Source organism: Canis lupus, chromosome 16 (assembly GCF_003254725.2).
Source record: "Canis lupus dingo isolate Sandy chromosome 16, ASM325472v2, whole genome shotgun sequence".
Classification (NCBI taxonomy): domain Eukaryota; kingdom Metazoa; phylum Chordata; class Mammalia; order Carnivora; family Canidae; genus Canis; species Canis lupus.
The window spans coordinates 6,507,801-6,529,694 of record NC_064258.1 but is presented as its reverse complement, the minus strand read 5'-3'; the positions used below and the strand labels follow the sequence as shown (position 1 = coordinate 6,529,694).

At 37.3% G+C, this 21,894-nt stretch overlaps 1 protein-coding gene across 44 annotated transcripts in view; it reads right to left on the bottom strand.

The window, feature by feature from the left end:
* KEL (Kell metallo-endopeptidase (Kell blood group)) overlaps nt 1-21,894 on the bottom strand; it is a 311,760-nt gene that overhangs the window by 95,585 nt on the left and 194,281 nt on the right. For 36 of the 44 annotated variants that reach the window (XR_007402597.1, XR_007402598.1, XM_049094736.1 and 33 more), the window contains 2 exons: nt 11,915-12,106; nt 2,533-2,781 (listed from right to left, as the gene is read on the bottom strand). The exons of 5 other annotated variants lie outside the window; for them this stretch is intronic. The gene's annotated coding sequence lies outside the window, so the exon portion shown is untranslated. The remainder of the gene's footprint in view (nt 1-2,532; nt 2,782-11,914; nt 12,107-21,894) is intronic. 3 more of the 44 variants (XM_049094743.1, XM_049094747.1, XM_049094742.1) reach the window with 2 other exon arrangements.

The following is a 21,894-nucleotide window of genomic DNA, read 5'->3' as shown; positions in this document are numbered from 1 at the left end:
TAGACATTTCACCTTAGACTTTTATCTTCCTATTCAAGATCTTGCCTCCCTCCTCAGCTTGCATGTCTGGTGCCCTCCTATATGTCTATCATGTACTTTCATCCCCTTCATGTTGTTTCTACACTCTGGGTTACCACTCGAATTCCAACTCAGTGATCTGGCCCACAGCTCAGAACAGGCCCACAGGAGTATGTTTTAGAACCTGATGTACTTATTGAATAATTTTACATCCCAGGTTTTGATTTATCAAAACTGATTGGTTAATACAAACAAAAATTAACAGGTAAAGTTCAACATGAATGTCCAACTAGCTTTCCACTGTATCTGGGTCTTCCATAGAGCAGATTTTCCTCAGGGCAGCCTCCATAGTACCCCTTGGAGCATTCTGCTTCCTCCCTTGCCTCAGACAACCTCTCTAAGGTCCAGGGGTCCTGTGTCCCACTGGTGGAGAAAAACTCATCTCCTCCTATCAGGAGATGATGCAGTGCCCCATCAAAACAGACCAAAGGCAGCCTTAGCTATCACAAGTAGACTGGCCAAGGCAAGTCCAAATTCTTTGTGCTGTAGGTTCTATTGTTCAGATCACCGTACAGTGTCAACTAGCAGAGAGCTCACCTGTCTCTGTATAATAGCCCTCTAGAGACTTGGAACTCATTTGAAAGTCCCCTTGTTATGCATCTTATTGTCTAACCACATCAACCCTCTCAATTCTTCTGACTGTATTATCCTTACACTTTTTGACTTTTGAAACAACTTTCCCATCCTGGAATAGCTCTCGTTTTTAATAATTGGGAATTCATTGGAGTTAGCAGTATCATCACCATGACTGTTTGTAGCAGTGTTTGGTCACCAGTGTTCTGAGATATGCCTAGCTTCTCAAGTGAATGAAGGAGGAGAGGTGAGGAATGGGAAAGAAAGGCAAGCAGAGAAAGTAACTGAGTATCCCCTTATCCACAGGCTTTTGTAAGGGCAGATGACAGAGTAAACAGCATAGTGGGGCAAGCAGAGCAGTGAGCAACAAGAATTAAAGGCTCAAAAAGAAGACAGAGATGCATCAAGACGAAATCCAGACAGAAATTTCCTTGAACCTAGGTCTCTTAGGGAAGAGCAGAAGGAGTAAAGTGGGACAGAAGACCCCTAGGTCTTTCCCAAGAGAGATAACACAATGGATCAATACAGGGAGTGGAGTCCTGTCAAGAGATTCATTGCTGTACCTAAATCAGCAATAGCATAGTGAGCAATAGGACACAGGCAACTCAAATCATTTATCCATTCACTCATTCATTCAGAAAAATATGATTAACAGTGCCATATACCATGGGTGTTCAAAGTACAGTAGCGAAAACAGTTCATGCCTTACAGACAAGTTGGAAAAACAGTCAGTAAATAAGTATAAAATGAAAAACCATGACAAATGCTATGAAGGCATGAAAGAAACTGAGAGGGAGGTAGGGAACTACCAGTGATAGGTCTCATCCCACCACCCAGGTTCAGATGCAGGACTCAGGATGAGTGGGTGGTACCCAGTAGACAACAAGGCAAGAGTAATGTGCTGATGGAACCAAGAAGTCTCTCTCAAACTCCCTGCAGGCACAGTTTCCAAACCTGGGATCTTTGAGGCAGTCCACAGTAAACAAAGACAACACAATGCAGGATGGAAACACCCTATCCAACCTAGGCCCCTCTTTGTATCCCCTTCCTCCTGCTCTTTAGGTACTGGTGGAAGACCTGAAACCAATAGCCTTCAGTTCTTCTCAGTACTGATGGTGTGCTGCAGCAGGGTTGACTAGGAGCATGATAGTGGTTCCCAAGGGGCAACTGTCTCCACTGGGGACTTGGACACATCCCAGCACCATAATCAAGTTCAGGAATAGTGAGCTCCAAGGATGAGTCAGATCAGCCACAGGGGCTTCCTGGGGGACCCTGACTACTCTCTCTTACTCTCTCCTCTCTCCGCACAAAGCTCAGTGTGCCCCAGCAGCCCTGGGATCCGGGCTCTGGGGTGAGGAGAAGAACAAGTGAGGGCAAGGAGTTGGGCATCAGTTGCTTTAGACACAGGCAGTGCTGAACCAAAAACAGTCAGCTAAGCATTCTCCTTATCGCTGGTCACCTTGGAGGGAAAAACAAGTCCCAAACAGAGAGAGGCTGACATAGTAAAAACACTTCTTTTATAATAAAATAGAAATCTCCAGGACCTGAGTATCAGTGTGGAGGCCGAGAAAATTAAGGCCATTCCACTTTAAGTTTAGCCTTAGCACAGGGACAGGCGTCCCAAGCCCCTGTGAATAAGAGCTAAAATTTAAACATTACTTCAGTTACAGGAAGAAAACAGCTTACAGTTTAACGTCCTAGAAAGCCCCATATTAGAATAAGAACAGAGGCCAAGCCAAGGGCAGGAAGCCCCTATTAGAATAAGAACAGAGCTCAATGCCCTTGAAAGCCCCATATCAGAATGTAAACAGAACTTGAAAAATTCCTCCCCCCCTTCTGGAGGTCCCCTAGACCAGCCCTTAAAACTAAGCTGAAACCCACCTCCTCAGGGTCCAAGTCCCTGCTCTGCTGTGTCGAGTATACTTGGACCCAAGCTCGAGCTTGTAAATAAACCCTTGTGTGCTTGCATCGGTGTCGGCTCCTTGGTGGTTTCTTGGATTCACAATCTTGGGCACAACATCAGTATATAGAGGTTCATTCTCCCACCTAAGAATGATCTTCAGAGCATCTTCTCTCAGGGCCTTAGTCTGCCCATGGATAGCAGGAGACTCAAAATCTAAATGTACGGTCCTGAGTTGGTTATGGGAGAAGAGGAAATCATTGAAGAAGGAATCCTGGCCATGATTACTAGAGAAAGATAGTAACTGAAACCAAAATGATAAATCAAGGACCTGTTTACAATTATGAAATGGTAATTATACATATGCATACACTCATACTATTTGTATTTTTGCATATTACAAAAATTTTATGAAAAAATTAAAAAATATGGCAAAGAAACACTTTAATAGAGTTATGATCCCATTGTTGTGAATACCAAAGCCATTGTGTACCTCTTTATCAGCAAGACCAGCTTCCCTGACTTCTTCACCAAACCAAGGACATGGATCACCTCCAGTGCCTAAGGACTCAGGAAATTACATAGTCCTCTTCCCTTGTCCCTTGCTCTTTCTCTCATAGCAATAACATCTTTATCACATGCATCTCACAGGCACTGTATCATTTGATTTTTTCAACAACTCTGGGAGTAGCTGTTATTGGGGTCTTCATTTCTCTGCTGATGGTACAGAGGAAGCCCTTACTCTAGGAAATACACCTTGTTAGTGGTAGCTGGGTTTGAATTCCAAATTGCAGAGAACAGGTGATCTGTGATTTGTGTACTTTAGACTTTTGTAGCACCAGAACTTGTGCACGTTCTACGCTGACATACCTAATTGTGAACCTTTCACAATGCCAAATTCATATATCTGCTCATCTATGAAGATTTCAAGTATCACAGAACATCCCTTGCCACCTAACAATTCAGTTTTGTCTGCGCTATCTTTAAGGTGTTTTAATGAAAAATAATAAAAAGCAAAAACGGAAAACTGGAAAGTAATGATATCTGTGTTTTTCTTAGAGTATAAGTCTCATAAATGTAATCAAAATAAAGTTGGTTATCATTAGGCATAGGAAGAATGAGGCATCTTTTAGCCTCAATTCATAGTTCAGTGATCACAAGGTAGTTGATTGTATGTTCAAATATAATAGAAAAGAACAACATTAAATAATATTTTTGACATCCTGATATGCATTATCTAAACTGGGATAGATCAGTTAGAAATAGTTTGAGAGCAGAGAGTATCTTTTTTAGGTGAATTCATCATAGAAAGGAGAAAAGGAAGAAGACGTCGCACAAAAGATGTGCTGAGATGAACACAAGAAAAGCCAAAAACATGTTTTACTGGAGATATATACTGTGTGTGCATGTGTATTTTTTAAAATCTGAAATCAAAGGACATATTAATCAAAAAATAAGAAAAGATTCTCCAAAACCATAGTAAAGGGCAACCAGATGCATTTTTTTTTTTTTTTTTTTTCATTTAACAAAGAGTTATCAAACCTTGGCCATTACCAAGTACTATTTTGGGTACCCGACATAGAGCAGTGAACAAGACAAATTCCTCCCTGCATGGAGGTAGCAATCTAATGAAGTCACAGATAATAAGTAACCAAATATATAACTTAATTTAAGGTAGTGATAAGAAATGAAAGGAAAATAAAATCAAGTAAGGGGAAAGAGAATGACATAGATTATCAGGGAGAAGATGACTCAGAGAGAGCTGAAAGAGGAAGAGCCTCAGTCTTGGAAAGTTGGGAGAGACTGACTGGAATCACAAAAGGCTTAACCCCTGAACTCTGAGGCAAGTCTAATTGGATTCAGGCTAAACTAAGCTTACTCTTTTTCCCTAGATTTCCTCAGATTCAGCTAAAGTTATTCTGTTTTCCAGTTTCTGACTTCTATTGTTTGGTTAATTACTATGTAGATGGAGCCCAACAAGCAGAAACATGTGACCAGGGTTGCAGCTTTTGAAAAGAATGCCCCACCCACTCCTTATCTTCTCCTGTGTTAGAAATCAGAAGCATAACCAAGGATTAAGCTGAAGAGTACACTTTCTCAAGCCTATGCAATGAAAGGGAAGTCTAATAACATTTTTAAGGAGGAAATGTATAGACATGACGGCTATTAAGACCACGATGACAAGAAGACCTATGGTACAGAGTGAAGTTGAGATTATGAGAAGGCTTCTCTATGCTTGCTACTTCCCAATCAGACTATAGGGGATCTCAGCTCTACCCTGAGAATTGGGGATAGTCACTGAGAAGTCATTTATGGATGTCTTACTCCATTTCATCACAAGAATAGGTTTTTGTTTTTGTTTTTTTTTTTTTTTAAGTAAACTCTATACTCAACATGGGGCTCAAACTCATGATCCTGAGATCAAGATGTGCATGCTGTATCCACTGAACCAGCATAATTGTTCAATCTTGGTATTTAGCTTCTACTGGACTTCAACATTTTCTCTTTCTCCAACTTTCCTTAAATTCTTCCCTGTGGATATAATTCTTCTGTTATTCCAGGACTCCTTGAACTTTCTTGCCAGAATCAAGTGGAATCTCGTTTTTTCCATTATTAAGTTTTACATATATCCAGAAGATACAGTGTGGTTGCACCTGGATATCACATCCTGTGCACATACATTGACATAGTGTTGAATTGCAGGTAATAACAACCTTGCTGATTTTTCACTAGGAATCCTACTTTTGAGCCCTGTTGATAATCAGAATTCCCTGCCAGGCTTTCTATGCTCCTTGACTTTTCTTCTTCATTCTCCATCCTCTATTCAAAACTCTTCTGCTTTCCATTTGGTTTCCCTACTCTTGGTGCCCTCATCATCCTTTTTGCTCTTTTAACTTCCCGTCACCTGATATAGATTAGACCTTCCCGTCAATGGATGCCTGGATGACTCAGTTGGTTAAGCTCTCAACTCTTGGTTTCAGCTCAGGTCATGATCTCAGGGTCATGAGATTAAGCCCTACACTGGACTCTGCAGCACAGAGTCTGCTTAAGATTCTCTCTCTTCCTCTCCCTCTGCCCCTCCTCTTGCTCATGCTCTCTCTCTTTCAAGCAGATAAATAAATAAATCTTTAAAAAAGTAGATCTTCCCATCCAAAGATCTGCCTTTTAGAGTATGTTCCCTATAAACTGTAAGGCAAATATCTCAAGCTTGGTGAACTTCTATTTGCATAATTAATTTACATAAGAGTTTTTGGGAAAAAAATACAGTACATCAATCTCAAAGACTGATCCCAGGATAGAGTCCCATGAACACGTGTCTATTCTCTAAAAGAAAGGATATGAAGGTGGAATTTAAAAGAGATATGACCGTCATATTGCTGTGAGATACATGTCACTCTCTTTTTCTAGACTTCTCATCCTTTTCCTTTGTCTATGGGAAAAATGTTTTTTGTGTGTGATAGGGCTGCAAATATCTGCTTAAGTTCATGTTAAATATGGTGACAGTCTCAACTAATGTCACTTTAATAATTCAAATTATGAAGTGTAACAAAAATGGAGAGGGGTTTTGAACCTCCAAATCATTTGTAAGCAGTTTTGTAAGATATTTTACTTGCATTTAGAAGCTGTGAGTGAGCCATCTGAAACTAAAGAAATGGCAGTAGAGACATTGAGGGTAACAGAGAAATTGGGGGCATGGGGACTAATTTATGAAACTGGATTTAGAAAGTCATCACAAAGAACACCAGAAGAGCTGAGGGAAGTAGAGGTGCTGTGCTAATCATCCTGTAAGAAAAACATCAAAGAAAGGTTGGGAGAAGAAATGGAGAAAAACCAGCAGAGAGATTCTAGTGTGTGGTGACTAAGATAGGGTGTTTGGCAAACACAACATAAATAACTGCTCAGAGTGCCCAGAATCTGATGAGACACCGCTCAAAAGTCTGAGGGAAAATCTGAGGGCAGAGCCTATGGATGGATTTTCAGCTCTGGCAGGAAACACATATTTTTCTCATAGATTTCAAAGGAGTAGCTGGTCAGGAAAAGAGAGTGAAAGCAATAGAGAGAAACTACATGAGCAGATAAAGGAGCTCTTCCTGAGTGTGAGGGTGAGATGTCCTAACTAGAAAAAATAATGACCCCAATGCTGCTAAAGGGAAAATGAAAAAAAAAAAAAAAAGAAAATGAACTCAGGAAGTCCTCCAGTGATTGTCTACCTCAGCAAGCTTGTACTTAGTAAAGAGAGGCACCTGTAATTTATCTCAACTGTATGTAAACTCTGGCTACGTTTTCCTTATGCTGTTTTGCCTGAGAGCAGATTCTGAGCTTGTTGTCCTTCCTGGGGGTTGGTCAATAGTTGGATAAACTATAGATAAGAGAAACAGAGAATTGAAGGACCTTGTTTCATGAAAAGAAAATCACCCTTCTTTTTCTTAAAGATTTTTTATTTATTTATTCATGATAGTCACAGAGAGAGGAGAGAGAGTCAGAGACGGGGGGGTGGGGAAGCAGGCTCTACGCTGGGAGCCCAAGGTGAGACTCGATCCCCGGGCCAAAGGCAGGGGCTAAACCGCTGTGCCACCCAGGGATCCCTGAAAATCACCCTTCTGATGTCTTCCCCTTTTGTACTGTATAGGCAATAGAAAATATCCCAAAGTCAATGGGGTGAAAACTCTGCCTGGGAGAGAATCTTGGATTAGGGTCTGCTTAGAATGGTTTGGTCAATCTCTGGCCTCCTTGAAGGGGAATACTTAGTTGGTAGGGGAATGTCATTGCAATGTTACCTTGGGAATTTCAGAGAGCTGGGGGCTGGTGGAGATGCGCTCATGAATGGATGCAGTTTTTATTTTTTTAAATTATTTTTTAAATCATTTTTTAAAGATTTATTTATTTATTTATGATAGACATAGAGAGAGAGAGAGAGAGAGAGGCAGAGACACAGGAGGGAGAAGCAGGCTCCATGCCAGGACCCCGACGTGGGACTCGATCCCGGGACTCCAGGATCACGCCCCGGGCCAAAGGCAGGTGCTAAACCGCTGAGCCACCCAGGGATCCCCGGGTGCAGTTTTTATGCTCTGATTCTCATGGTGCTAATTACTCTATATTCTTGAGAACTTAGAACCTAAAGAAATAGCTAGAAGAACTGATCTTCTCTGAGATGGAATGTACCTTCACATAGTCTCTCCTTCTGAAATAATAGTCCTCCCCACTCAAAGACCTCTCTTCCATCTGTGCATCTGTGCACACACACACACGCACACACACACACACACACACAGACGACACCACTTTCTCCCTAGGACTGTGGATCTTTCACCTACAATGGCTGGTTTGAGCCCAAGACTGAGATATCAGATATTCTTCCTCCACTGTCATCTAGGTAACCTCAAGTACATGGCAGCATCACCATCTCAAAACTGACTTGAGTTCCTTATTAGTCCTCAATCAAATTCACAAACCTCACAGTAGCACAAGCTCTGCTATATCTGCCCCCGGAACACCCCCTGATTCAACAACATCCTTTACCTGTGTTCCCATTCCACACACCAACAGAATCTCATTTATTATTCAAGCAAATCGGTTACCTTCCTTTTCATAACAGCTTCTCCTGGCATCAGCTGCTTAGTCATTTGCTTCCCCCAGGAATACTGTACCTCGTCCTCCTGCACCTCACATCCTACTACACATAAAACAACTCACCAGTCTCTCTCTCTATTCCTATAAAATCCTAACTGCCAGTGTCATTTCATTTTGATCTTCCATTTAGCACTTAGGACTTAGATTCCCAAGATTCAAACCCACTTTAATATCTTATAGAGATTAGGAGGAAAGAAGAAAATGCAATTAGCAGGAAATTATAAATTGATGAGAATTAATAAAGGAGTTGGTATGCTGTTCTTAGATATTACTCTGTAATGAGAATAAAGTGCTTATTAAGGATTTCCTCATCCCAAGCAATCCACAGGACTCTTAAAGAGGTATGCCTCTGCATTTCCTCATTGAGCTCTCAGTTATCAGCCCCTGGTACAATTTCCAAAGGAGCGAAACATCATTATCACTGTATATTACACTGTACAGGGAAATTGCTGTGGAGGAGCTCTGCTCTCCCAAAAGGGTGCTAAACACTTATCACAGCAAAATTATGTGTGTCTGACTGTAGCTTCCTGGCAAATAATTGAACATTATGTAGGAAATACACTTAGAAATAAATGGAAAGTTCAGAAATTTAAGGCAATTGAGAGTTTTTAGTTCAGGAAATTTTGGCTCAAACAATGAAAGTACAAGTTATAGGATAAGAAGACTGTGATCGTGAGCAAAATTCATAAATGTCTTATAAACCTAAAGGGCCTGTGGATTTTGTCCCTCCCTAATACATCACCCTCATCATGTAAGAGCTGAAATCAAAGATTATCTGATAGTTACCTTTCTAGCCACCTATTTTTCCTCCTTCCACAGAGGAGCAAAATGTAAATCACTGCCTCCCAACTTGCTACCTTCTCTCTTACCTCTTATAGTCATTAGGCATTTTTTGTCACACTCACATCTAGGCCTTTTGCCCCAAACTTCCAAACTCTGATAGCACTACTTTTCTCTACTCCCTTGTTATTTGTCTAAAACTGCACGAATCAAGGCCAAGATATCTCAAAGTAGTAGTAATTAATGTGTTAACAAGAAAAAAGAAAATTTCTTTTTAGAAACCACTTGTGTTTTTCTGATTACTAGAAGATAGAAATAACCATTACCTGTTATCCATATGCCCAAAGAAAATGACAATTACCATTTTGGAAAATCATAGGCTTTGATTCAAATTGGAAATAACAAAGAATCTGAGGACTCATCCCCTAGCCCCTTGGAATTGCGCAGAAGATCCCTGCAGAGAAATTTCTCAGGAAACTTCCCATCTCTGTCTTCATTCTTTATTAATCTACTTCTTCCAAAGCATCAACTTTCAACATAGGAAGCTTTTTCCTAGATTCAATTATTATTCTTCGGTTTTGTTAGAAAATTTTTTTCCTAGATTCAATTTATTATTCTTCAGTTTTGTTTAATTATAAATGTATTAAAAATAGAACATGCTTTAAGTTCAGTTTTAGGTTTACCTAGCAGTGAGACAGTTTTGGAAACTTCATCTCATTCCTCTCTCAGGAGATGTGGTCTAAATTTAAAAACAAATGAGCACTTTTTAGCAAATGTTTTCCTTTCATATGATTTGTACCACCTGTTTATTATTCCTCAATCCTTGATAATGTATTTCACATTTTTTTGCCATTTTACCTAGCCAGAGAAAAAAACATTTGAAGTTGGACTAGGTAAGCAACTCGAAAGACATTTGCATAAAGAAGTAGAATTGAAACTCTACCATAGCCCCTACAGTTCACAGACTAAATTCCTCATCAACTCCCTCATCTTTCTTGTTGCTGTCTCTAAATAAAAGTAAGCATCTGCAAGGGCCACATCCTCAAGCTTCAGTCTTTCTCATCAACCTCTGCTGTCCTTCTGCTCCATGGCGCCTGTTGAGAATAATAAGTTGGCAGTTAATAAAAGATAGAAGAGGACATAATCTGAATGCCCCAGCTAATCAGTCACAGGACTAGAATTTTAAGTTCTATAGACTTGAAACTATAGGTTGAATATTCACCTTTCTGAATACTTAATGACAACAAAGGAAGCTAATCATTGGAGTGGAGTTTAGGTAGAAGTAAATGGAGTTGAGATCAAGAGAGGCCAAGGTGCTTAATGGATTATCTACACAGACATAGAAGTTATCTGGAATGATAACATAAGCTATGGTGAAAAAAAGATCATTCTTGGCTAGATGCCAAATTCTCCAAAGAGTGTAGGGGATTGTTCAGGAAAGCAATTGGTTACAGGGAGAAGGAGTGGTAGAGCAAGATACAATCAACGATACTAGCCCCAAAGTAGCAGAGATCATTGATGTCTAAAAGATTTAGTTCAGACACCATCTTTTCCAAGAAGCCTGCCTTGACTCTTCCTCCAATAGTAACTAAATGAATCCTGGAATGTTTCTCTGGCCACTGTGCAAATTTCTATGGTATCATATACCAAGTGGTATCTATTAGTTTATATTTCTTTTAGACTGTGATTTTCCCTGGTGCCTGGTGCATAGAGAAGCCAACTAAAGTTACTATGGCCGAGTTCAAAAAGGGTGTTGCCTGTGTTCTTCTCTAGGATTTTGATGGAATCTTGTCTCACATTTAGATCTTTCATCCATTTTGAGTTTACCTTTGTGTATGGTGAAAGAGAGTGGTCTAGTTTCATTCTTCTGCATGTGGATGTCCAATTTTCCCAGCACCATTTATTGAAGAGACTGTCTTTCTTCCAATGGATAGTCTTTCCTCCTTTATCGAATATTAGTTGCCCATAAAGTTCAGGGTCCACTTCTGGATTCTCTATTCTGTTCCACTGATCTATGTGTCTGTTTTTGTGCCAGTACCACACTGTCTTGATGACCACAGCTTTGTAGTACAACCTGAAATCTGGCATTGTGATGCCCCCAGATATGGTTTTCTTTTTTAAAATTCCCCTGGCTAATTTGTTCAACTGAACTCTTAGATTCTATTGCCTCCACCCAATGTGATTTATTTTGATTATTTTCTCATCACCCTAAACTATGCCAAATGTTCAAATAAGTCAGAATTAATAGAGATGCTGGATTTAGTATTATACACTTCTTATCACTGTATATGTTAAAAAGAACCATGAATGTTGAAGTCAGAGAGCCTTAAGTTAAGTTCAAATTCTGACTTTATAATTTATTCAAACTCTTTGAGCCTCCACTCCTGTAAAATTCAAGATAATAAACACCTTACAAAAGATGTTTTATAAATTAAAAGTAATATCCACTATAATATGTATACAATTGCCAAACAAGGCAATTAGAATTAGAATTCTCTCTCTCTCTCTCTCTCTCTCTCTCTCTATCTCACATATTAGAATTCTCTCTCTCTCTCTCTCTATCTCTATCTCACACACACACACACAAACACACACACACACACACACATACTCACCTTCTTTCTCTCTCACATGCACATACACGGACACTCTCTTCTCACACCCTTGAATTTGGACATGGTCATATGACTAGTTTTGACCAGCCACATATGAATGTCATGAGTCAATTATAATGGAAGTTTTTAAAAGACTCCATCTTCTACTCTTACACCACATTGACTAAGGAGGCATGTAACTGGATGGAGATGCACGTGAAAGGGGCCTAAACTGTTGAGCCATTGCGAGGTAGACAATAGCTGCCCTGGGCTTACAGTGGACTTTGCATAGATGAGAAACTTTTGGTATATTTATAGACTCATATTTTTTGATGTTTGTTACTATAGCATCACCTACCTTATATACCTTGTATATCTTCATACTTTGCATTCTGATAAAGAAGACATATCCTTCTAGGCAGATAATTCTGTGTTACTGCTTCAGGATGAATACTAGAAGAGAGCTATCAGAAGGGTCTTCTGTTGATGGATATAGTGTCAACTACATCTCCCAAGTATAATCTTATTTTTTCAAAAATCTCCAGAGATGCTAATGGAAACAGGACAGTATTATAGAATACAGTTCTATTAACAAACTAGATTTAGTTTCCATTTTCTATAAGGAAGAACAAGAACTTGTGCTAGCTCCTTGACAAAAACAAACAAACAAACAAAAAAACTAGAAAACACTGGACATTTTAGAAATAAAAAATAAACTAATTTTATCTCCAAATAAAATGCTATTTCAGTTCATTATTTTTAATTAACAATATTGCTTAATTAATTAATATTTATAGGTATATTAATTTCATTAAAATTAATATTTAAGCAATTAATTTTTATTTATTTAACAAACAGTTTTTTAGAAATAATAAAAGTAATGAAACCAAAATAAAAACCTCAGCAGATGAGATTATTTTAAGAATGGAGGAGACAGAGGAAAGGAGCAGTGAGCTGAAGATAGAACAATAAAAAAAAATTGACAGGGAAAAAATAAACAGATATAAGACAAAGCTAAAGCAGTGTTGAGAGGAAATTTTATATACATTAGGTAAGAGGAAAAGTCTTAAATCAATATTCTAAGTTCCCATCTCAAGAACCCAGAAAAGAAAAAGGTAAAATAAATTCAAAGGAAATAATAAATTAAAAGCAGAAATTGATAAAATTAAAAACAGAAAAGTAATCTAAAAAATAACCAATGAAACAAAGATCTGTTTTCTTTTAAAACATCAGCAAGTTGGCAAAGTTCTAACAGTGTGAATGAGAGAGAGAGAGACATGATTTACCAACTTTAGGAATGAGAGAAGAGATACTACTATAGACATGAACATGTAAAAAGATAATAAGAAAATAGTAGGAACTATATAGAGTTCTACACATAAATTTGACAACTTAAAAAAAGCCTACTTCCTCAAAAGACACAAACCAACACAACTCACCCAATATTAAATAGGTAATTTGAATACCCCTTTACTATGAAGAAAGGTGAAATCATGATTTTAAAACTCTGAAAATAACTCTTCAGGCCCAGGTAGTTTAACTGGATAATTCTACCAAATATTTAGAGAAGAATTAGTGTCAAATCTACATAATCTCTTTCAGAAAATAGATGAAAAAGGGATTTGTTTCAATTTATTCTATGAAGCTAATATTACTAAGGCTTATAGTAGACTTTGCATAGGTGAGAAAATATGATTGGATAAACATACCAAAACATACCACAACATGATAAAGGCAGTGCAAAACAGAAAACTATAAATCAATATCTTTGAATATAACACAGAAATCCTTAACAAGATTTAACAAACAGAATTTAGCAATATGTAAAAAGAATTATCACCATCATCAAGTGGGGATTATTCCAGCAATACCAAGCTGATTCAATATTCAAAAATCAATTAGTGTAAACCATCACATTAGCAAGTGAAAGAAGAAAAATCACATGATCATACCAATCAGTGCAGAAAAAGATTTTGACAAATTTAGCATTCATTTATAATAAAAACTCTTAGAAAAATAGAAATAGAGGACAACTGCTTCAACTTGATAAGTAGCTTCAAAAAAAACATCCTACAAGAGTGCCTGGGTGACTCAGTTAAGTGTCTGCCTTCAGCTCAGGTCGTGATCTCAGGGTCCTGAAATCAAGTCCAGTGTCTGACTTCCTGCTCAGTGGGGAGCCTGTTTCTCCCTCTCTCACTGCTGCTCCCCTTGCCTGTGGGCTCCTTCTCTCTCTGGCAGATAAATAAATAAAATCTTTTTTAAAAATCCTACAGCTAAAAAAAAAAAAAAAAAAAAAAAAAAAATCCTACAGCTAATGTATTTACTGATGAAAGATTGAATGCTTTGCCCCTAGGACCGGGAACAAGGCAAGCATATCTGCTCTCATCACGTCTTCAACATAGCACTAGAAGTTATAAACCAATACAAAAAAGGCAATAAAAGACATATATAGCAGGAAAGAGTTGAAAAAGTATTCATGCACAATTTCTTTAAACAGTAAAATTTGTAAGTGTAGACCTAACAAAATATATATAGGACTTGTATGCTGAAAACTACACAACACTGATGAAAAGAATAAAAAATGGCAGCTTGGATGGCTCAAAAAAAGGCTCAGCAGTTTTGCACCGCCTTTGGGCCAGGGTGTGACCCTGGAGACCCAGGATCGAGTCTTATGTCAGGCTCCGTGCATGGAGCCTGCTTCTCCTTCTGCCTGTGTCTCTGCCTCTCTCTGTGTCTCTCACGAATAAATAAATAAAGTCTTTAAAAAAAAAAGAAAGAAAAGAATCAAAAAGATCTTAACAAATAGAAAGACATGACATGTTCATGGGTAGGAAGTTTCACATAACAAAGATGTCAATTCTTTCTAAATTGATAAACAGATGTAACACAACTCCTACCAAATTTTCAACATCTTTTATAGATATCAACAATATTATACTGAATTTTACACTAAAAAGCAAAGGAATTAGAATAGCTCAAACAATTTTGGAAAAGAAGAATAAAATGAGAGAAATAGAACTACCCAATTTCAAGACTTATTATATAGTTAGTGTAATCAAGACCATGTGTACAGGATCCCTGGGTGGCTCAGTGGCTTAGTGCTCCCCTTCAGCCCCAGGTATCATCCTGGAGTCCCAGGATTGAGTCCTGCATCGGGCTCCCTTCATGAAGCCTGCTTCTCCCTCTGCCTGTGTCTCCGCCTCTCTCTCTCTCTTTCTGTGTGTGTGTCTCTCATGAATAAGTAAATAAAATCTTTAAAAAAAAAAATCAAGACTATGTGGTATTGGCATTGAGGTAGACACACAGATCAGTGAAACAGAAAAGAGAACCCAGAAATAGATCCACACAAATATGGCCACCTGATATTTTACAAAAATGCAAAGGCAATTTAATGAAGGAAAGATAGCTTTTTCAACTATTTGGTGTGGAAGCAATTGGATAAAAGTTATAAACGAATTTAACCTAAATCTCACATCTTATACAAAAATTCACGCAAAATGGACCATAGATTTAAATGTAAAACATAGAACTATGAAATGTATAGAAAAAAAAAGTAAGAGAAAATCTTTAAGAACTAGGACTAGGCAAACTTGACACTAAATCAAAATCCATAAAAAGAAAAATGATAAATTGGATTTCATCAAAATGTAAAACACTTTGCAGAACTGTTAAGAGGATGAAAAGTCAAGACACAGACAAGGAGAAAATATTTTCAAACTACATATTTGAAAAGACTATTGTCTAAAATATTTAAACATTATTTAAACTCAACATTAAAAGCACAAACAGTACTGTTAGAAAATGGGCAAAAGACATAACAAGGTTGCTTAATCAAAGAGGCCATACAAAGGGCAAAAGAAAAAAACACAAAAGATTTTCAACAAAATTAGCTAATGGGAAAATAAAATCACAATGTAATATAGCCTATCATAGATTTACCTATCAGATTGCCAAAAGTTCAAATAGAAACAGCATCAAGAGCACCTGGATGGCTCAGTTGGTTAATTAGCCAACTCCTTGATTTTGGCTTAGGTTATGAGATCTCGGGGTCATGAAATTGAGTCCCCCACCAGGCTCTGCCCTCAGCTCAGAGTCTGCTTGATATTCTCTCTCTTCCTCTCCCTCTCCGTCTGCCACTACCCTTGCTCACTTGTGTTCTCTCTTTCTTTCTCTCTCTCATAAGTAACTAAAGAAATAAAATCTTTTTAAAAAATAGTAACAACATCAAATTCTTGGGAGGATGTGGAGAAAATGTATCACTCATACAATGTTGGTGGGAAAGTAAAATGGTGTAGTTACTTGGAAATCAGTTTAGCAGCTTCTTTAAAAAACAAAACATGCAATCACTATGTGACTGAGCAGTTACACTCCTAAGTATTTATCCTAGAGAAAGAAACTCTTATGTTCACACAAAAGCCTGTACATAGGGGCACCTGGGTGGCTCAGTTGGTCAATCATCTGCCTTCAGTTCAGGTCATGATCCCAGTGTCCTGGGATCTAGCCCCGTGTCGGGCTCCCTGTTCAGTGAGGAGTCTGCTTCTCCTTTTCCCTCTGCTTCTGTCCCCTACTTGTGCTCACTCTCTCTCCCTCTGTTAAATAAACAAAGTCTTTTAAAAAAGGCTTGTACACAAATGTTTACAGTAACTGTATTTAAACTAGCTAAAAGAAACCAGATGATGTTCTTCAGAATAAATTGTTGAATAAATAGTGATACATCAATACTATGAAAGACTACTCAGCAATTAAAAAAAGAAATGATCTTTGGGGTAAATCCCAGCAGTGCAATTGAACTCCAATAAAATAAATAAATAAATAAGCAAGTAAGTAAATAAATAAACAAATAAGTATGCCTTGAAATTAAATAAATAAATAAATAAATAAGAAATGATCTACTACAGAATCTGCATGAATCTCCAGAGAATGATGCTAAATTGAAAAAAAAAAAAGCGCTAATCCCCAAAGGCTATATATATGCTGCATAAGTCCACTTTTATAACATTTTTGAAATGACAAAATTACAGAAATGGAGAACACATTGGGGCTTGCCAGGGGTTAAAAGAAGGGGAGGGAGAGGATGGAAGTAGGTATGACTGAACAAAAGCAACATAAGGGATCCTTGTGGTGATAGAAATGTTCTGTATCTTAACTATCTAAATCAAGATCCTGGTTGAACTTTAATGTGATCATCAATTTGAATTTCCTATAATGCCCATGGAGTTGCAAATATAGTCATAAGAAACTCATGATTGACTAGGTAGATATGCAAAATGTAGTTCCATTTTTACTTCAGTGTCATGTGTTTATATAGCTTATACATTATACAGCATTATATAATGGAAATGTTCTGTATCTTAATTATGAATATTCTGGTTGTGATTTGTACTACAGTTTTTTAAGATGTTATCATTGGGGGAAACTGGATTAAGGGTATATAGGATTGTTCTGTACTATTTCCTACAAATTCATGTGAATCTACTATTATCTCAAAATAAAAATTTTAAAAGAAAAAATAAAGGATCTGCATACAAAACATCATTATGGGATTATAAGGGAAAGGAGGGGAACCCATGAGAGACTCCTAACTCTGGGAAACAAACAAAGGGTTGCAGAAGGGAGGTTAATGGGGGAATGGGGTAACTGGGTGATGGAACTTGATGGGATGAGCACTGGGTGTTATACTATATATTGGCAAATTGAATTTAAATTTAAAAATGTAAAAATAAAACCCAGTGTACATTAATTTAAAAATACTTTGTTAAAAACCACTAAAAACAAAAATAATTTAAAAAACCCCACATCATTTTGTGTTTTCCAAGTACATATATAGAAAATAGACACTGTGTAGATCAAAATGACTGCTTGCTGGTAGGGAAGGTGAGGATGGGATTGAGGAATTGAGATAACTTATTTTGCTCATAGCACAAAAAGTTCAAAATAAGTTTTTTAATGCTTTCATTTCAGTTGGTGTGTACTTATCTCATTACTGACCATCTAATCAGCCAGTAACGGGTTGTAGCACAGAATGCATTACTTCCTATTGAGTGCATCCAAAATCATAGATCAAGGGTCACAGACCAAGAAATAATTCTGTAATATGAGGTGTATAGGATGTCCACAGAACTCCAGATATAGTCACAAGCAACACATAATTGGCTCAGGAAGGGATGCACAATATAGCTCCATTTTGATTCCAGGTATTGAATAACTACACAACAGCTGATGCAAGTCAAGTGATTGTAACCTTAACAAGAGTTAACTCTGAATTTTAAAATCCAATTTTGGGAGCAGATATGCTAATTAGCTTATTGTAATTGGATAATTAATTTGAAATAGCATATTTCCGTTAAATAATAAAATAGGTTCAGTTTAATCAACTAATCTTATTCTTTTTTTCTTCTAAGTTTTTCTTTAAATTCAAGTTAGTTAACATATACTGTAGTATTTTTTATTTATTTATTTATGATAGTCACACAGAGAGAGAGAGAGAGAGGCAGAGACACAGGCAGAGGGAGAAGCAGGCTCCATGCACCGGGAGCCCGACGTGGGATTCGATCCTGGGTCTCCAGGATCACGCCCTGGGCCAAAGGCAGGCGCCAAACCGCTGCGCCACCCAGGGATCCCATTGTTTTTAGAAGTAGAAATCAGTGATTCATCACTTACATACAACAGCCAGTGCTCATCAATCACAAGTGTACCCCTTAATGTCCATCACCCATTTAGACCATCACCCATGCAAATCTCCTCCAGCAACCCTCCATTTGTTCTTTATTGTTAAAAGTGTTTTATGGTTTGCCTCTCTCTCTGTGTTTTTATCTTATTTTACTTTTCCTTCCCTTGTCCTATGTTCATCTGTTTTGTTTCTTAAATTCCACAAATGAGTGAAATCATACAGTATTTGTCTTTCTCTGACTGACTTATTTCACTTAGCATAATATACTCTAGTTTCATCTATGTTGTTGCAAATAGCAAGATTCCATTATTTTTAATGGCTGAGTAATATCCCTTTGTGTATATATACCACATCTTCTTTATTCATTCATCAATTGATGGACAATTGGGTTCTTTCTATAGTTTAGCTATTGTTGATAATGCTGCTATAAACATTGTGCATGTACCCCTTCAAGTCTGTATTTTTGTATCCTTCCATTAAATACCTTATAGTGCAATTGATGGGTCAGAGGGTAGTTCTATTTTTAACTTTTTGGGGAACCTCCAGACTATTTTTGGAGTGACTGCACCAGTTTGCATTCCCACCACCAGTGCATGAGGGTTCCCCTTTCTCCACATCCTCACCAACATCTGTCGTATCCTGTATTGTTAATTTTAGCCATTCTGACAAGTGTGAGGTGGTATCTCATCTGGTTTTGATTTATATTTTCCTGATGCTGAAGGATGTTGAGCATCTTTTCATATGTTGGTTAGCTGTCTAGATGTCTTCTTTGGAAAAATATCTGTTAATGTCTTCTGCCCATTTCTTAACTTGTTTTTGGGGTGTTGAATTTGATAAATTCTTTATAGATTTTGGATACTAATCCTTTATCAGATTATGTCATTTGCAAAATATCTTCTCCCTTTCTATAGGCTGCCTTTTAGTTTGCTGACTGCTTCCTTCACTATGCAGAACTTTCTAGCTTGATGAAATTCCAATAATTCATTTTTGTTTTTGTTTCTCTTGCCTCTGGTGACGTGTCTAGCAAGAATTTGTTATGGCTGATGTCAAAGAGGTTACTGCCTGTGTTCTCCTCTAGTATTTTGATGGTTTCCTGTCTCACATTTAGGTCTTTCATCCATTTTGAGTTTCTCTTTGTGTATGGTATAAGAAAGTGGTCCAGGTTCATTCTTTTGCATGTGGCTATCCAGTTTTTCCAACATCCTTTGTTGAAGAAACTGTCTCTTTTCCATTGGATATTGTTTCTTGCTTTGTCAAAGATTAGTTGACCATGGAGTTAAGGGTCCACTTCTGGGTTCTCTATTCTGTTCCATTGATCTATGTGTCTGTTTTTATGCTAGTACCATACTGTCTTGATGACTGCAGCTTTGTAATACAGCTTGAAGTCTGAAATTGTGATGCCTCTCACTTTGTTTTTCTTTTTCAACAGTACTTTGGCTATTCAGGGTCTTTCCTGGTTCCATACTAATTTTAGGATTGCTTGTTCCAGCTCTGTGAAAAATGCTGATGGTATTTTGATAGGGACTGCAATGAATGTATAGATTGCTCTATGTAGCTACATATGTCTATGTAGCATAAACATCTTAACAATATTTGTTCTTCCAATCCATGAGCATGGAATTTTTCCATTTCTTTGTGTCTTCTTCAATTTTTTTCATAAATGTCCTATAGTTTTTGGCATGCAGATCTTTTACGTCTTTGGTTAGGTATATTCCTATGTATCTTATGTTTTTTTTGTGAATTATAAATGGGGTAGATTCCTCAAATTATATTGCTTCTGATTCATTATTGCTGTATAGCAATGCAACAGATTTCTATATGTTTATTTTATATTCTGTGACTCTGATGAATTCATGTATCAGATCTAGCAATTATTTTTGGTGGAGTCTTGCAGGTTTTCTACATAGAATATCATGTTATCTGCAAAGAGTGAAAGTTTGACTTCTTCCTTGCTGATCCGAATGCCTTTTGTTTCCTTTTGTTTTCTGATTGCTGAGGCTAGGATGTCCAGTACTGTGTTCAACAACAGTGGTGAGAGTGGACATCCCTGTTATGTTCCTGACCTTAGGGGAAAAGCTCACAGTTTTTCCCTGTTGAGGATGATATTAGCTGTGAGTCTTTCATATATGGCCTTATGACATTGAGGTAAGTTCCTTATATCCCTACTTTCTTGTTATCAAGAAAGGATGCTATATTTTGTCAAATGCTTTTTCTGCATCTACTGGGAGGACCATATGGTTCTTATCCTTTCTTTATTAATGTGGTGTATCACGATGATTGACTTGTGGATATTGAGTCATCATTGCAGCCCAGGAATAAATCTCACTTGGTCATGGTGAATGGAACAGTTCAGAAGAACAGGTATTAACTCTAAATGTTCGGCAGAATTCTACTGGGAGACCATCTGGCCCTGGATTCTTGTTTGTTGGGAGATTTTTGATTACTGATTCAATTTCTTTGTTGGTTATTGGGTCTGTTCAAATTTTCTATTTCTTCCTGTTTCTGTTTTGATAGTTTATAGGTTTCTAGGCATTAATCTATTTCTTCTAGATTGCCCAATTTGTTGGCATGTAATTGCTCATAATATTCTCTTACAATTGTTTGTATTTCTGTGGTGGTGTTATGATCTCGCCTCTTTCATTCACAATTTTATTTATTTGGATCCTTTCTTTTTGATAAGTCTGGCTAGGAGTTTATGAATTTTGTTAATTCTTTCAAAGAACCAGCTCCTAGTTTCATTGACCTGTTCTGTTTTTTTTTTTTTAATTTCTACATCATTTATTTCTACTCTAATCTATTATTTCCCCTCTTTTAGATTGCTAGATTTAGGCTTTATTTGCCCTTCTTTTTCCAGCTCCTTTATGTAATGTTAGGTTGTATATTCGAGACTTTTCTTGCTTCTCGAGGTAGGCCTGTATTACTATATACTTCCCTCTTAGGACCACATCTGCTGCATTCCAAAGGTTTTGGATTGTCATGTTTTCATTTTCATTTGCTTCTATGTATTTTTTTAAATCTCTCCTTTAATTCCCTGGCTAACTCATTCATTATTTAGCAGGATGTTCTTTAACCTTCATGTGTTTGTGGTCTTTCCAAATTTTTTCTTGTGGTTAATGTCAAGTTTCATAGCATTGTGGTCTAAAAATATACATGGTATGATTTCAATCATTTTGTACTGCTTGAGGGCTGATTTATAACCCAGTATGTGATCTGTTCTGGAGAATGTTCCATGTGCACTCAAAAAGAACATGTATTCTGCTGCTTTAAGACGAAGTGCTCTGAATTTATCTGTGAATTTATCTGAAATTATCAGTTTCCTTCTTTTTATTTTTATTTTTATTTTTTTTTCATTGTTTCCTTCTTGATCTTGATCTTCTGCTCAGGTAATATGTCCATTGCTGTAGCTGGGGTGTTAAAGTCCCCTACTATCATTGTATTATTATTATTATTTTAAAGTTTGTTATTAATTGATTTATATATTTGGTTGCTCTAAAGATAGGGGCATAAATAAATACAATTATTAAATCTTCTTATTGGATAGACCCTCTTTATTATGATACAGTGCTCTGCTTCATCTCTTATTGTAGTCTTTGGCTTAACATCTAGTTTGTCTGATATAAGTATGGCTACTCCAGCTTCCTTTTGATGTCCATTAGCATTATTCTCCA